The 17,515-nt window shown below is 44.9% G+C and overlaps 1 long non-coding RNA gene across 2 annotated transcripts in view; it reads left to right on the top strand.

Annotated features, from left to right (window-relative positions):
• The window catches only part of LOC118233194, a 36,481-nt gene continuing 18,966 nt past the window's right edge, over nucleotides 1-17,515 (top strand). Inside the window, exons 1-5 of one of the 2 annotated variants that reach the window (XR_004766477.1) lie at nucleotides 1-700; nucleotides 1,553-1,709; nucleotides 3,764-3,865; nucleotides 4,896-4,989; nucleotides 7,279-7,388. This is a non-coding gene — a long non-coding RNA (uncharacterized LOC118233194). Of the gene's footprint in view, nucleotides 701-723; nucleotides 1,281-1,552; nucleotides 1,710-3,763; nucleotides 3,866-4,895; nucleotides 4,990-7,278; nucleotides 7,389-17,515 lie in introns of those variants that run through there. The other variant, XR_004766476.1, reaches the window with a different exon arrangement.

The following is a 17,515-nucleotide window of genomic DNA, read 5'->3' as shown; positions in this document are numbered from 1 at the left end:
GGTAGTTTGTACATCTCTCTGCCTAACTGACCTGTTCTCCAGGGAATTGTGGGAGGGATGTATCCCACTGGTCAATCGAGGAAGCCTGCAGTCATAATTCTGCTAAGAGACGCTTATGTAGGAGAGCGGTCTCAATTTGTGATCTTCCCAAGTCCCTGAGCCTCGGTTGGGGGGGGGGGGAGAGGTCAGAAGCAGTCTGACCCATGGAGGATTAGCCTGTTATTTCAGCCCTGACCCTCCATGCCTCAGTGTTGCCATTATAACTGCACCAATCATCCGCAAGCAAAGGAATTACACAATTAATGGCCAATTAAAGAACCTTTTGGCACAAGGCTGTCTACACCAGGGGATTCCAATCAGGTGAAAAAGACAGGTGTGGGTACAGGCTTTTGTACTAGATCAGCATTAAAAGCATTAAAACAACTGATTCACCTAATCAGGGTCTTGATAGAATTGCATGATTGGCTCATTAGTTGAATCGATAAATAGCCCCCCCACACAGATAATACTGCACCCCCTGTGGTAATTGGGATGATTCACAGGGTACTGCAGTGAGCTGATTGCTTAACAGGTGGCTTGTGTATGAACTTCAGGGTAAAAGCAGTAAAGACGCACGGCCCTAACTATGGACAAACTGTGCTGGGAAATACCATGGACTGCCTGCCGAACCACTCAACTTCCATACGCTTAATAATTATGGGTGAATATATCTGGTGTACATATATATTTGTTGGTCATTTCTTTTCTTTTACAGACACATTTGAAAGGACAGTGCCGTATGGCGGTGCCGGTGTAATAGATCTGTGTTTGTAAAAAGTATTGCTCTTGTTAGTGCATTAAATTTTGTTCCAGGGATGAATATGGAAGCATCGCAGGGCTTTGCTTGTGAAGAGCACATTGTGGCAGTATGAAAGCTCACATTCTTTCATTTGATACTCTTCATGCAGGTCTGTCTTTAATCTTCCATATTTTAATATTTTGTCCAGACTGTTGGACAAGGCATGAAAGGACTGGCTTATTGAAAATGAAAATATTCTGTTTGAAGTCTACTTGTAAAGAATGCATTTCTGATGCGATGTAAATATTTTATATCTGTGAATAACCTCTGGTATCACACCCATGTACAGACACATATTCCCAAGCATGTCTGTATTTGTGATTCTTAGATATAATTAAGCTTAATTTTTCATCAGGAATAAGAGATTTAGCCTTTTTCATTCGACCTATATAAGCAAAGCATATCGAGGGAGCACTATCATTATTTCAGTGTTGTTAGACAGGTGAGTTAAAGCTAATGGAGATTCCCCACAGACTTCACACAGAATCCTCTGTGAAAATATTATTGTTATAGACAGACACTCCTTCTAAAAGCTGTATGCATTTGCATTACCTAAATCCCTTGGAAAGAATGTGTTATTAATGTGAACTGTTTTACTTCCTGTGAATAAATGCACAGAACTCTTTGGGAAAGGGACAGAGAGGACTGTCTTCGAATAGACAATCCTCAAAGTCAGGAAGTAAAACTTTACCCTCTCTTTTTCTACTCCAAAAGAAAATGTCTTCCTCACCTTCGAAACAATCAGCTGCTGATTTTTCAGCACAAATACAGCTGGCAGGAGGAGTAGGAGGTGGAGAAGGAGGATGAAGAGGAGGAGGAGGAGGAGGAGGAGGAGGAGCAAATTTAGCACCATTCCAAAGGACCAACGCTGGTAGATGATGTCTCCCAACTCTTGCTCTCCCACCGTCCCACCACCTGTGCCCTTGATCCCCTCCCCTCTACCCTCCTCCAGCTGATCTCACCAGAGATCATCCCCTTCATCGCCCACCTGATTAACTCCTCCCTGACTTCTGGCACCTTCCCGTCATCTTTCAAAAGAGCCCACATCACCCCCATTCTGAAAAAACCAACACTGGACCCCTGCCTCACCCAGAACTACAGACCGGTATCCCTTCTTCCATTCCTATCTAAAACTCTCGAACGTGCTGCGTCTAACCAACTTTCCTCTTTTCTTTCTAAGCATAACCTCCAAGACCCTCAGCAGTCTGGTTTCAGACCCGGCCACTCGACGGAGACTGCCCTGCTCTCCGTCACTGAGTCTCTCCACGCAGCACACGCAGCATCCCGTTCATCTGTCCTAATTCTTCTTGACCTCTCAGCTGCCTTCGACACCGTTGACCATCCTACACTTCTGTCTTCCCTGACAGAATTGGGAATTTGCGGACCAGCCCTCAACTGGATTGCGTCCTATCTCTCCGGCCGCTCCTTCCAGGTTGCCTGGGCCGGTGCAGTATCAGCTCCTCGTCCCCTCACAACTGGGGTCCCTCAGGGCTCTGTCCTTGGTCCCCTCCTCTTTTCTCTGTATACTAGGTCCCTTGGCCCTGTTATTGCCGCCCATGGCATGTCATATCATCTCTATGCAGATGATATTCAACTTTTCTACTCTTTCTCTCCCACAGACACTCAGGTCTCCGATCGCATATCCGCCTGCCTGAGTGACATCCAGAGCTGGATGACCAAACACCAGCTCAAGCTCAACACAAGCAAAACGGAACTTCTCCATATTCCTTCTCTTACCTCTCCCACTTCTCATCTGCCCATTTCTTTAGGAGACACTCCCCTACACCCTTCGCAGAGTGCCCGAAATCTTGGAGTTGTGCTGGACAACAGGCTGTCACTCTCTGAGAATATCGCGGCAACCACCCGGTCGTGCAGGTTCATCCTGTACAATATCCGCAGAATAAGACCACTCCTCACCAATTATTCCACACAGCTCCTGGTCCAGGCCATGATACTGTCACGTCTGGACTACTGCAACTCCCTCCTGGCTGGCCTCCCAGCATCAGCCACCAGACCCCTTCAGCTCATCCAGAATGCAGCAGCACGTCTGGTTTACAACCTCCCTCGTGACTCCCACGTCACTCCCCTCCTCATCTCCCTCCACTGGCTACCAGTGCAAGCTCGCATCCGGTTTAAGACACTGGTGCTTGCTTTCCAAGCAGTCAAGGGGTCAGCTCCTGGTTATCTGCAGAAGATGATCAGACCCTACAAGCCGGCCAGATCGCTCCGATCGGCTACTACAGGGCGGCTGATTCCTCCCCCAACACGAGCAGCAACAAGGTCTCGACTCTTTGCAGTTCTGGCCCCACGATGGTGGAACGATCTTCCAGTGGAGGTCAGAACAGCAGAGTGTCTGAGCACCTTCAAACGGAAACTCAAGACGCACCTCTTCTCTGTGTACCTCTCTCCTCTTCCCTAAACCCCCTCCCATAACTATTAAAAAAAAAAAAAAAATTTTTGGTTCAGACTATCTTGTTTCTCCTTAATGTATGCTATCATAGTAAAGGCTTTTTATCTGCATTTTGTTCAATGGGCTTAAGTGGACTTGATCCTGAGTTTGGTTACACTGTTGTAAGTCGCTCTGGATAAGAGCGTCAGCTAAATGCCTATAATGTAGATTAGCAGAGAGTCTGACGGTTTTGGTTTTGTTGTGCAGTGGGAGGTGCGAGAGTGTCAGTGTGAGATCAGATGCTAATAAATTTTGAAAACAGTCCCTGCAGACCTCTGGGAATTAGACTTTTCAAGAAAATGTGTTAATTAAGCATAGAATAAAATATGTAAAAATTTTTGTTCTGAGCATTTGTGGAAACAAACAATGTATCATATAAAACTGGCTGAAGCCAGTAGAATCTTACTACTGAAGGGCCTAAAGTGTTAATTCCATTTAAAGTGTATGACGCAGGTGTGCCTGTGCTCCATATACAGTGTATGACGCAGGCGTGCCTGTGCTTAAGCTGTGGATGAGGTACCCTGAGGTGAACCATCCAGCCAAAATGTGCAGCTGCCCGGAGTGATTCCTGCAATAAGGTACTGAGCAATTTATTCTTTTATTTATGCTTTTTGGCTTTGTCTGTTTTGAGTACTTGAGAGCTCAATTCTGTGTCAATCTGAGTCAGAGGGACTAAGCTTATATTCTATATTTAAAACCTGTGATTGTTCTTTCTTTATTGTTCTGTCATTTTGGCCAGAACTGGAGACACACCTATCAGTGTCAAAATGATGCATTGCAACGACTGTTCTGGTAGTGTGCCTTTTGGGCCAGTTTGAGTTGGGTATTAAAGCCATATCTGTACACTCTCTGAATTATTATATTATCTATAGATATTGGTCTGGCAAATGTTATCAGTACTCAGTCTTTACTCACCCTGGGTAGTTAGGGTTAGGGTTAGTGTCTTTACTCACCCTGGGTAGTTAGGGTTAGGGTTAGTGTCTTTACCTACCCTGGGTAATTAGGGTTAGGGTTAGTGTATTTACCCACCCTGGCTAGTTAGGGTTAGGGTTAGGGTCATTACCCACCCTGGGTAGTTAGGGTTAGGGTCATTACCCAACCTGGGTAGTTAGGGTTAGGGTCATTACCCACCCTGGCTAGTTAGGGTTAGGGTTAGGGTCATTACCCACCCTGGCTAGTTAGGGTTAGGGTTAGGGTCATTACCCACCCTGGGTAGTTAGGGTTAGGGTTAGGGTCATTACCCACCCTGGGTAGTTAGGGTTAGGGTTAGTGTCTTTACCTACCCTGGGTAATTAGGGTTAGGTTTAGTGTCTTTACTCACCGTGGGTAGTTAGGGTTAGTGTCTTTACCCACCCTGGGTAGTTAGGGTTAGGGTTAGTGTCTTTACCCACCCTGGGTAGTTAGGGTTAGGGTTAGTGTCTTTACCCACCCTGGGTAGTTAGGGTTAGGGTTAGGGTCATTACCCACCCTGGGTAGTTAGGGTTAGGGTTAGGGTCATTACCCAACCTGGGTAGTTAGGGTTAGGGTTAGGGTCATTACCCAACCTGGGTAGTTAGGGTTAGGGTTAGGTTCTGGGCTGATTATTCCCTTCGCTTTGTTTCTCTGGAGTAAAATCTGAAACTGCTGTGGAGAGAAGAGAGCCAGGTGGGAAATGCCAGGAAATGAAAATCAAATCATTCAGAAGCAAAGAGCTGTTATACAAGTGAGTGGCTGTTTGGGAAGTGAGGCTTATCATATGAAGTGTGCAGTAAATATAACATAACCTGATTTATCTCATTTAAATCTAGAACATAAGGCAACACTGCCTCCGACTGCACTTTAGCAAAGCTCCTGGCTCTGACTAGCTGTGGATTTCAACGAAGACAAATGAAATAAAATGGGCTTTTGCTCTGAAAGGTTACTGGCTAATTTTATCTGATAGGGTTGGATTAGACTTGGTACAGCACTCTGGATGTCATCTGTGTCATAAAAGCTTATTTCCTGTCGTGCAATAGCCACAGCCAGAATATTGTACTCCCCTCCGCACACACGCTCACACACACACACGCACACACGCTCACACACACACACACACACACGCTCTCACACACACACAGATACACACACACACACACACACACACACACTGACTCATCATAAAAAATAATTACAGCCCTTTCCCATGGGGCTGCAGATGGTGGAGTTTGGCTTGGGGCCCACAGCACTATTAAATAAAAACTTACAGATTTTCAGCCTTTGAATTCTCCTGCACACCTCCTTTCTCATTTGTGTTCTCCTGCACACCTCCTTTCTCCTTTGAGTTCTCCTGCACACCTCCTTTCTCCTTTGAGTTCTCCTGCCCACCTCCTTTCTCCTTTAAGGTCTCCTGTACACCTCCTTTCTCCTTTGAGTTCTCCTGCACACCTCCTTTCTCCTTTGAGTTCTCCTGCACACCTCCTTCCTCCTTTGAGTTCTCCTGCCCACCTCCTTTCCCCTTTGAGTTCTCCTGCCCACCTCCTTTCTCCTTTGTGTTCTCCTACACACCTCCTTTCTCATTTGTGTTCTCCTGCACACCTCCTTTCTCCTTTGAGTTCTCCTGCACACCTCCTTTCTCCTTTAAGGTCTCCTGTACACCTCCTTTCTCCTTTGAGTTCTCCTGCACACCTCCTTTCTCCTTTAAGGTCTCCTGTACACCTCCTTTCTCCTTTGAGTTCTCCTGCACACCTCCTTTCTCCTTTGAGTTCTCCTGCACACCTCCTTCCTCCTTTGAGTTCTCCTGCACACCTCCTTTCTCATTTGAGTTCTTTTGCACACCTCATTTCCCATTTGTGTTCTCCTGCACACCTCCTTTCTCATTTGAGTTCTTTTGCACACCTCATTTCCCATTTGTGTTCTCCTGCACACCTCCTTTCTCATTTGAGTTCTTTTGCACACCTCATTTCCCATTTGAGTTCTCCTGTACACCTCCTTTCTCCTTTGAGTTCTCCTGCACACCTCCTTTCTCCTTTGAGTTCTCCTGCACACCTCCTTCCTCCTTTGAGTTCTCCTGCACACCTCCTTTCTCATTTGAGTTCTTTTGCACACCTCATTTCCCATTTGTGTTCTCCTGCACACCTCCTTTCTCATTTGAGTTCTTTTGCACACCTCATTTCCCATTTGTGTTCTCCTGCACACCTCCTTTCTCATTTGAGTTCTTTTGCACACCTCATTTCCCATTTGAGTTCCCCTGTACACCTCCTTTACGCTTTGAGTTCTCCTGCTGACCTCCTTGGCTTAAACCACTCTCTCACTGATGATTAACCATGGCTGCCCCTGTGCCAAACCAAGACCAGGATGCTTCCGGCATGGCCAAACAAAAATGAATCACATGGTCAGCATCTCTCTAATAAGTATTTATTCCCTGTTAGTGTCCCTATCCTCTGAACCGATAAACAGAATATTCAGGAACTCTGAATACAGCACTTTTCTCGAACTATACACCCAGAACTATATGCAATGCTGGCATAAGCATGACATATCATGTGTCATAACCCACCATAACAGTGAATTCCATCTCCTGACACACGTCATAACACCGTAATGCACGCAGTGAATATTACATAACAGATTTCAGTGTAGCAGTTATAGAATGATTGTTGCTTATAGTGTTTGTCTGCCTGTGGCTGTAATATGCTGTCATGATGTGTTGTCATGCAAACCATAATAGGTGTTATAACTCACTTTTGACAGCGTTGTTTAGGTTTTATGGCCTGCACATTTATGGTTACCTGGAATTGAAATATGGGAAAATATGAATGCATAATGTTTCACTACATAGTGATATATTTTTTCCAGAAATATCTATACTTCAGCAAAGACTATATGAAGTATTTCTTTTACAGGAATAGATTTTGAATGTGAATTTTTCAGAGAATAATCTCCCACTGCTCAGACACATACAGTCTCTGTCTCTGTGCCCAAGGTGTGTACAGCTATGCGAGATCACACGCTCCATATCTGCCCGTGTTTGCAGAATGACTCGGCGTGTTTCTGGCTGGAGAATGAAGCGCTGCAAAGAAACACAGGAACGATGAACCGGATGAAACAGTGGTGAAACAGCAGTGAAATGGAGGTGAAATTGAGGTGAACGATAGCACTAAGAGAACTGGTCTGGCACAGACGTGTTTGTTTGTAACAGGGGACCATGTGCGGGGAGGGGGGTGGGGCACTGGCATGGATGTGTTTGTGGGGGGCTGGGGTGGCACAGACGAGTTTGTGGGGGCAGGAGGCACTGGCATAAATGTGTTTGTGGGGGGCAGGGGTGGCACAGATGAGTTTGTGGGGGCAGGGGGCACTGGCATAGATGTGTTTGTAGGGGGGGGCACTGGCATAGATGTGTTTGTGGGGGGGGGCACTGGCACAGATGTGTTTGTGGGGGGGGGCACTGGCACAGATGTGTTTGTGGGGGGGGGCACTGGCATAGATGTGTTTGGGGGGGCACTGGCATAGATGTGTTTGTGGGGGGCGGGGGTGGCACAGACGAGTTTGTGGGGGCAGGAGGCACTGGCATAGATGTGTTTGTGGGGGGCGGGGGTGGCACAGATGAGTTTGTGGAGGCAGGGGGCACTGGCATAGATGTGTTTGTAGGGGGGGGCACTGGCATAGATGTGTTTGTAGGGGGGGGCACTGGCATAGATGTGTTTGTGGGGCAGGGGGCACTGGCACAGATGTGTTTGTCGGGGGGGGGCACTGGCACAGATGTGTTTGTTGGGGGGGGGCACTGGCATAGATGTGTTTGTTGGGGGGGGGGCACTGGCATAGATGTGTTTGTGGGGGGGGGCACTGGCATAGATGTGTTTGGGGGGGGGGCACTGGCACAGACGTGTTTCTGTGTAATGGATGACAGTGTGGCAAAGGGGGGGACACTTCAAATAGGAAAGAAGAAGCATGTGACTCCCCAGGGTGACACTTTCACTGAGTACCAGTGATATCCACTGACTGTTATGTCCGGGGAGACCAAATGAATGGTTATCCTTTTTTAAAGCAGTGGTAAACTAGGTTATTCATGAATTGCCGTATATTCCATTACTATTTTCTCATCCGGAGCTGCTTGCATTGTGGAGGAAAATAAATGCCTGATTAATCTGCACAGTACAGACAGACCTGGCTCACTACGTCCCCTCAGGCTTCATGTGCTCAGGTTATTTTCAGAACGCTTTCAACAGAAGAATATACATATTCTTATGACCTATTTAAAAAATCAAAAAGGGACAGGGAATTTCCCTGGCAGAAATAACGCTGGTCTGAAGAGACCGTCTCAGGCATGGCCTGTAATTTTACTAATATTCAGATTCAACCAGCACAAGACTTTACACATGAAGGCATGTGAAGTTTTGGTATGGAATGCCATGTGCTTCTTCGTTACTGGGCATATGGAGAAAATTTCAGTCTCATATTATTGTTATAGTACAGCCTGTATTCTGTTTATGTACCATTGTACTGGAACAAGTTATGTTCAAATTCAAAGTTTCTGTTCTGAAATACAGTGACTTGGCTCATTTCCTTCAATAATATGTCTCCTTCATTTTCCCAGCTTTAATAATGAGTGAAAACTCATGGTGCATCAATGCATGACCAGAAATCTTTTTCAGACGGTTTTAATAAATTAAATTTAAAACAAAGCACACAGGCCTGTTAATGTTGAAGCATTCACACTGAGTACAATTGGCACACACGACTCTTTAATAATTATCATTTTGCTTTATTCTACTCCAGTTCATAGCTCCACTTTTCTATCATATGTAAATTGTGCAAATCCCCCGGAGCACAATTATGGTTGATTAAGTAATTAAAGAGAGGCCGCTCTGAATCATGCTGTCATGCAGCCGCAACATTCCCCAGGTTGTGGATTTTTCCACCCTCTCAATTTGTTAAAAAAACCAGGGATATGGGCAGTGTTTCACACACCTGTATGTGCACATTTCTCACATTTAATACAGGTTACTTGGCTCGTTCTTGCATGGGTCATACCTCTATGCTGCCTGATTGATTGTAGTTTGTGGAAATGTTTTTGGGAAGTATTGTATAGAAAGGCAATTACTGTAGAAGTATTGTATATTGTACAAAATGCCCTAAGTTTGGGGCTTTATTGTGTGGATGTGTGAAGTTGTTTGTGAATCCTGTCTGTTTGCATGAGGTCAGAAGGTACAGTAATGGATGTTTTTAAGGGCCGAGTGTCAGTGGCCATTGTGGTTACTTCTGTGGGGAACCCTGAAAAGTGCCTCTCTGTGCTGTACAGGTATGGGGCACGCTGCCCCACCAAGGCACAACTTGGTGGGATGGCATACCATCCCAGTTTTTCCCTTCCCTAGACACTACTGATAACTCACTATGATCCACAGTGGCAAACTCTTGCCTTGACTCTCTCAGAGCCTGGTCCATCCATGCCCTAACTGCTTGGTTCAGGTCAGGGTCGCGGTGACCATAGGTGAGAGTAGGGACCTATCGTTGGGCCTGGTGAATCTTCCGTTAGCTGGTTTCGCTCACATTTGTCCCAGACAAGGTTTCAACTGCATCACTCTGACAGCTTAGGAACAGAATAACACACCACACATAACTCCCATGATGCTCTCTGGTTCTTCCGGATGCTGCAGCTTGTTTGTAAATGTATAACCTGTCTTTGCTGTAGGCAACCCAGGCCGTCGAGGGAAAGAAATTCGACATCGTAAATTTCCGGGCGTCTGGCGGGTTTGTGGATCACGGTGTTCCGCATGTATAGCCTCTCAGCTGGTCGTCAGCCATGTCTGCTGCTGTCATGCTGAGGTTTGAACCAGAAAAATAACAACAAGAAATAACTGCGCTGAGAGGAAGAAATGGAAGTTTAAAAGTTGACAATATAGTGGTTGTATTCATTTAAAACTGAAATGTAAACGCTTGCCTTTCCTCATCCCCTGTCAGGGTTTGTAAACATATGAGTCACTCAAATCCACTCAACTGCTTGGAAACCATTGGCTTTGTTGCTTAGTTTGTTTTTTATTGTATTATTAATGATGGGTTACCATGATGGAAATCTGATTCACTGTCAATCATTCAGCGTGCACACAAGCCATTCTCCAGCGTGCTGTCACAAACGCACCATTGCTTGCTGATAACATTTTTTTTCATATGAAATTCTCCTTGCCTCCTTTTAGAACATTTGAGTAATATCAAGGGAGACTGTTCAAATAAATGGCATCGTTTTCTCTTTAACTTTTCTCTGAAGCTAATCTTTTCCTGAGTCAAAATGCATTTGTGCCACTACGAGGACTTGTGCTTTCACCAAATTATTTTAGGCACCTTAAAAAATTGATGGTGTCTCTCCTGCTAAATTATTCATCCAGGATAAAAATGCTGGCAGACTACTGGTGTCTTCTGTCTGTGCCGTCAGAACACGGTGCAGAAACTGTTTCACATAGAAGACCCCACGGGCGCACACTCCTCAGCCATCACTAACCTTTAATTTGGAACTCTGTAAGCGAACAGGAAAATATAGTAAAACAAAAAAAGTGTAAATGATGGTAACTTAGAACGCAGAAACCTGACTTGTTGATGTGATGCCATATTCCATGGTACATAATGAATATGGTTTCTTAATTATTCCTGTAGTGGATGTCTGAAAACTGCTGTCATTGAATGTCAGAATATAACGTAAAGCGACATGTGGGATTAGCTGGTTGTTTCGGTTTTGTGGCACATATTTATACAATGTGACACACCAGATTTAAAAAAAAACAAGAGACAAAACAAAGTGGTGTGGTTTGCTCTCTGGGAAGTGGGTGGGAGAGTGAAATCTTTATGACGTTAAAGAGCCTGGCGGCCGTTCAACAAAGCAGCCTGGGCGTGTGGGCGTGGCCAATGAAGTGTGCTCAGCTCCCTGTGCTCAGCTCTCTGTCTCTGTGCTTAGCTCCCTGTCTCTGTGCTCAGCTCTCTGTCTCTGTGCTCAGCTCCATGTGCTCAGCTCTCTGTCTCTGTGCTCAGCTCTCTGTGCTCAGTTCTCTGTCCCTGTGCTCAGTTCTCTGTCCCTGTGCTCAGCTCCCTGTGCTCAGCTCTCTGTCTCTGTGCTCAGCTCCCTGTGCTCAGCTCTCTGTCTCTCTGCTCAGCTCCCTGTGCTCAGCTCTCTGTCTCTCTGCTCAGCTCCCTGTGCTCAGCTCTCTGTCTCTGTGCTCAGTTCTCTGTGCTCAGTTCTCTGTCTCTGTGCTCAGCTCTCTGTCTCTGTGCTCAGTTCTCTGTGCTCAGATCTCTGTCTCTGTGCTCAGCTCTCTGTCTCTGTGCTCAGCTCTCTGTCTCTGTGCTTAGCTCCCTGTCTCTGTGCTCAGCTCTCTGTCTCTGTGCTCAGCTCCATGTGCTCAGCTCTCTGTCTCTGTGCTCAGCTCTCTGTGCTCAGTTCTCTGTCCCTGTGCTCAGTTCTCTGTCCCTGTGCTCAGCTCCCTGTGCTCAGCTCTCTGTCTCTGTGCTCAGCTCCCTGTGCTCAGCTCTCTGTCTCTCTGCTCAGCTCCCTGTGCTCAGCTCTCTGTCTCTCTGCTCAGCTCCCTGTGCTCAGCTCTCTGTCTCTGTGCTCAGTTCTCTGTGCTCAGTTCTCTGTCTCTGTGCTCAGCTCTCTGTCTCTGTGCTCAGTTCTCTGTGCTCAGATCTCTGTCTCTGTGCTCAGCTCTCTGTCTCTGTGCTCAGTTCTCTGTGCTCAGATCTCTGTCTCTGTGCTCAGCTCTCTGTCTCTGTGCTCAGTTCTCTGTGCTCAGATCTCTGTCTCTGTGCTCAGCTCCCACTGCTCAGCTCTCTGTCTCTGTGCTCAGCTCCCTGTGCTCAGCTCTCTGTCTCTGTGCTCAGCTCCCTGTGCTCAGCTTCCTGTCTCTGTGCCCAGCTTCCTGTCTCTGTGCTCAGCACTGTGTGTTAGTTTTGATCACCATAGCTTTTTTAGCCATCGCTTTTGATCACATTGATTTGCAATGTGAATATTCTGGTTTTCTAGCATTTAGCTTTTATTGGCATATGTTATGGCATATATTCTGTATAAGTTCAGTTGGCATAGACACTGGTCTATCGAGCACGTGTTGGTCTGATGTGTGTATGTACTGGTGTTGCCCTGTTGGCATATGTAGTGCTTGCTTGGCATATGTTTCATTACATTACATTTATTTGGCAGACGCTTTTATCCAAAGCGATATGTCCTGGTGTGCTGTTATGCTGGAACCTGGTTTGGTAGAAGGTTAGCTACTGTAGGTGTAAAACAGATTGTAAATTTATCACATTAATGCATCATTCACTTCAGCTAACATGGTTAGAAACCATCACTAGAGCTTCAGATAAGTAGAGCCCTTCTGGTACCATCGCAAACTAGGACCCCAGGGCTGGCCGGCCACATGCCTGTGACTTTATTGCCAATATTTAGGGTCAGAATACAGGGGATGAGCTACTCGTTAAAACGCCCTGCTGTGCATTCAAATAAGGGGAAGAGTTGTTTAGAGGTTAGGGAACTGGGCTTGTTATGCAGAGGCGGCAGGTTTAATTCCCAGTGGGGGTACAGCCAGTTGTACCCCTGAGGAAGAACCCGAACCGCTTCAGTAAATAACCAGCCATAAAAATAGATTGTGCGTAAAACGCAGAATCTGCGTAATTTGCTCTGGATAAGCTTGTCTGCTACACGCAATGAAATTTACAAGAGCTTGTAATAATTAACCCTATGGAAGCCTTGTTCCATTAAACGAAGATTTACGCGGGTACATTCAATGTTAATTTAACTCAAACAGAGTTTGTATGAGTCCAATGGGGATAAAATGTACCCTGTCAGAGATCATTTTACACTGAATATTTCTTTCTGGGTTATTTTCAGCTTACTAAAGGCTGTTCTTCCTAAAGTGTTCCTGAAGTGTATGTGTGTGTGTGTATTTGTGTGCATGGATGTGCGTGCCTGTGTGTGTGTGCGTGTGTGGATGTGCGTGTGTGTGTGTGTGTGTGTGTGTGTGTGTGCGCGTGTGCGTGTATGTGTGTGCATGTGTGTATGCTTATGCCTGTGCATGCGTGTGTTTATACAAGTGTGTGCATGTATGTGCGTGCGTGCGTGCGTGCGTGCGTGCGTTCGTGCGTGCGTGCGTGCGTGCGTGCGTGCGTGTGTGTGTGTGTGTGCTTGTGCTTGTGCCTGTGCGTGTGCATGAAGCCGCACTTCTAATGAAGCGTAACAGAGAACCTGGTGTGGGAGGTGTGATTTGATGGTTATCACAACTTAACCCCTCCCCCACAACTTAACCCCTCCCCCATAGCTCACTAGCATAACATGCTATGAAAATTAGAGGCCCATTTTTGTCCTGTGAGATTCTAGTGAAGTGAAGGAGTGGTAGGGATGCCTGCATGTGTGGTAAATCTGTTTTTTGTCTAAGCACCCTGGGGGGTCAGTTATTGGTTCTCTCAGGTATGTAGTCAGCATGGTGAAAAAGAGTGGATCTTCCATCATATTTTAGTAGGCTCATTGCTGCCTCGAATCAGAAGGATTTGATTTATTGTGTACTATGATCAGGAGGAATATATCTTACAGTATTTTACTGTAGAATCAAATAAACTTTCTAGAAACCTGCAGCTAATGTGACAGATACACTTATCATCGCAATAAGGAGCAGGGAAACATCAGCCAAACACAGTATCTGAAGCGGGAAAAATGAGCCAGAATATAAATCAGAATTGTTCTCTTGCTGAAATGTGTATGGCTGCTGGAAGGGTTAAAATAGTACACACAAATCGAGTGTCAGGGTGAGGAAGGGCTTTTGCAAGCTTTTAACAACTGACAGATTTTAATTTTAATCTGCCCATATTTCACAACTGGCCTAATCACATGACCCTGATCAGTTTCAGCTTCTATTCGTCTGCTTCCTGGCTGCAAGATCAGTACGTCTTCTTCTCTTATCTTCTGCATCTCTAAGGCTCCACTGTTTTTCTCAGAGAAATAATTAGGAAGCCGCTTATCTAATTAGGATTGACCAGCTAATTAATTCAGCACCAGCTGCTTTCAGAGAGCCATCAGAGGAGCATGAGAATCACAAGTCAATCTACTGAGGCTGGTGTAATGGCCGATGTTGCGTGTTTCATCCCTGGATAATGAATGAGTGTACAGGACAAGAGTTTAATTGTTTAAGTGCTCATGCAAGGTTGCATCTCTTTAAGTGTCCTAAGACATCCTACATTTTCAGTGCTGGCACACAGCATATGTACAGTAAAAAGGATTTTATTATATTTTCATATTTCATGCAAATCACTGTGCCAGGAATATACTTCAAAGAAGGGATTTCCGGTTATCCAAAAACATGCTTCAAAGGGAAATGTAATTAAGCATATAGTTTTATAGGTCATTAGTATTATTCCTTTTAATGTCTGAGCAAATAAATAGTCTACAGTAACCTCTCTGTTCCACTCGATCCTTTTTTATACCTTTGGATTTAAGGAACACTTAGCATTCAGATACACTCGTGATTCCTTTCAATAGGATTCTGGTGGACATGAACATGGGTATTTGAATTACAGCCTGAGTTGGTGTTTTCAAGTACAAAATGTTTCTTGAGAAAAGCAACATCCTAAGGTATTGTCAGCATGGCTTTCGCAAGGGAAGGTCATGCCTGACATACCTTCTGGTATTCTTTGAAGCTACCAAGTGTTTTGATTATAAAAAAGGCTTATGCTATTATATACTTAGATTTCCAAAGGGCATTTGAGAATGTACCTCTTGACTTATTAGCAAAATGAAGACAGTAGAAATTACAGGAGGTATTTCAAAGCGGATGCAGAATTGGCTACAGGGTAGAACACAAAGAGAAGTATTAGGAGGGATATTATCTGAAAAGGGTACTGTGAGAAGTGGAGTTCTACAAGGAACAGTGCTGGAACCACTGCTCTTCCTAATTTATATCAATGACTTTGACAGGGACATACTGTAGAAAGTACATTAGTCAAATTTTCAGATGATACAAAACTGGGAGGCCCAGCTAATAGTTTGGAATCTATTAAAGTAATCCAAGAAAATTTAAAGAAAATCCAGAAGTGGGCAGAAACCTGGCGAAAGAAATTTAATATAGCCAAATGTAAAGTTCTGCATGTGGAAAATAAAAACATTAGGCAGGATTACTTTATTGGAGGAACAGAATTGGAATGTGCTGAATTTGAAAACGACTTTGGAGTAATGGTTGATCAAAGCCTTTCAGGTTCTAGGCAATGTGCTGTAGCAGTAAAAAAAAAAAGGCAAACAGAATGCTGGGATGTATAGCCAAAGAAGTTATTCTTATGTTATACAATACATTTGTTAGACCACACTTGGAGTATTGTATGCAGTTCTGGGGATCGTACTATAAGAAAGATATAGAGGCTCTGGAAAAGGTTCAAAGATCAACCAAATTGATTCCTTGTATGAAAGATAAAAGCTATGAGGAAAGACTCAAGATGCTTAATCTGTTCAAGCTTTGTAAAAGGAGATTTAGGGGTGAATTCATAAAGGGGATTAACAAAGTGAACAACAAGAGATTCTTCAGGAGTTCTGTTAGTAGAACGAGGGGACATACATGTAAAATTAGCAATATGTAAATTCCATTTCACGAGGAGCAGTCTGAAAGCAGCTGACCTCGATGGAGAGGAAGTGCATTCCTAGAACAGGAAGCTCACCCTGCAGATGACTGGCAGTTATTAGCCGTAATTTGCCGGGTGTGTATTTGACAGAACCCTACAATATGTCACTGTACCCCCAGACTTTCTTCTGTATCTCTTCTCTGGAGAAGCAGAGCGGTTAATGTGCAGCAGTGGAGTAATTTATATGCATGTGAGTTCTGAGCCAGGAGGCTGGAAAGTCATCGCAGTGCTGAAATGTTGATAAAACTCAGTAATGTCCTGCAGATGGTTCTTGAGATGTTACGGTATCACTATCCTGGGGCTGGACTGGAATGTTAAATGATGTTAAAACTCTTCTTCCGGCAGAGTCTCAGGTTCGAGAACTCGAGCCTTACCCTCAGGAGGCTGTTTGAGTAACAATGGTGGAATTTAATTAGAATTTTACCCTGTCTTAGTTGCCTAAAGAGGCACAGAGGCTTAAATATTAAAAAAGAAAGTAAGCGGTAGACTGTTTTCATCTTTTAATTGTTGTGTGCTGTATGTAAGCAACAAAAGTATTAACAAGTTAACAAGAATTACAAACATGTAATCATGGGATTTTCATGATTTATGTTTTTAATCACAATAAAGCCACACTTTATTTTTTTAATAAAGTCACACACAAGAACAAATATGAGAACAGTGCCACAGCTGGACGTTGAAGCTGCACATTCCTGATTTCTTCTGAATGACTCTCCTCCCCAGGAGTCAGTTGGAGTGACTGAAGTTCTAAAGCTGACTGTGCAGGCCAGAAGGTTTCGCTGTGGTGTTCTGTTCCAGACGCAGGTGTTCTGCTGCAGTCTTTGGTTCTCCCCACGAGTGTTCCACTGTAGTCCTCATCTCTTTGCACGTATTCCAGTCTGACCTTTTCACGTTTATTCTGAACGTCTGACAGCATGTTTGTCACTCAGAAAAGGTCATCATAATGACACACGACTGTTTCACGCAGCTGAGAAACCTCTTCTGAAAGGAAAGGTATTGAATCCAAACAGGCGTTTTATATCCTGTGATGGGTCTGACTGCTCCCACCCTCCTTTCAAATCCCCAAATTTAATTTCCAGAAAAGAGGAGGAAAGGCCCTCCTACCGAAGTCTCAAATCATTCCACAGAATTTGGAAGGGGAACACATCCAAAACCATATGTACCAAAATCCAGAGATAAGTTTGATGGTGACCTTTGAGCTCTGCCTGTGGAGGAATATCACAAATAAAGGGGAGATGTCCTCTGACCCTGTGACCTCTCAGCCCCTCCTGTAAGCGCACGAGCGCTCTGAAGACCCTGGAAAGGCCATGGCTGCATTAATCTGTCCTGGGACAGACTGGGGTCTTCAGCATGAAAGAGAAGTTAGGCCACGGGGAATGTGTGGCCAGATGTGTCCTCCAACGCTGCTTTTACTGTGGTCCAGATAAGCATCTAGGAATATGTGTGTGTGTGTATGTGTGTGTATGCATGTGTGTGTGCCTGTGAGAAATTCAGGTGCAGGAGTGCGTGTGTGTGTGTGTGTGTGTGTGTGTGTGCAGTGCAGGAGTGCATGTGCGTCTGTGTGCCAGCGTGTGTGTGTGTGTCCCAGCGTGTGTGTGTGTGTGTGTGTGCGTGTGTTCAGTAGTAGAACATCG

Source organism: Anguilla anguilla, chromosome 8 (assembly GCF_013347855.1).
Source record: "Anguilla anguilla isolate fAngAng1 chromosome 8, fAngAng1.pri, whole genome shotgun sequence".
Classification (NCBI taxonomy): Eukaryota; Metazoa; Chordata; class Actinopteri; order Anguilliformes; family Anguillidae; genus Anguilla; species Anguilla anguilla.
The sequence above is the reverse complement of the archived record's forward strand: the minus strand, read 5'-3'. Positions and strand labels throughout refer to the sequence as shown.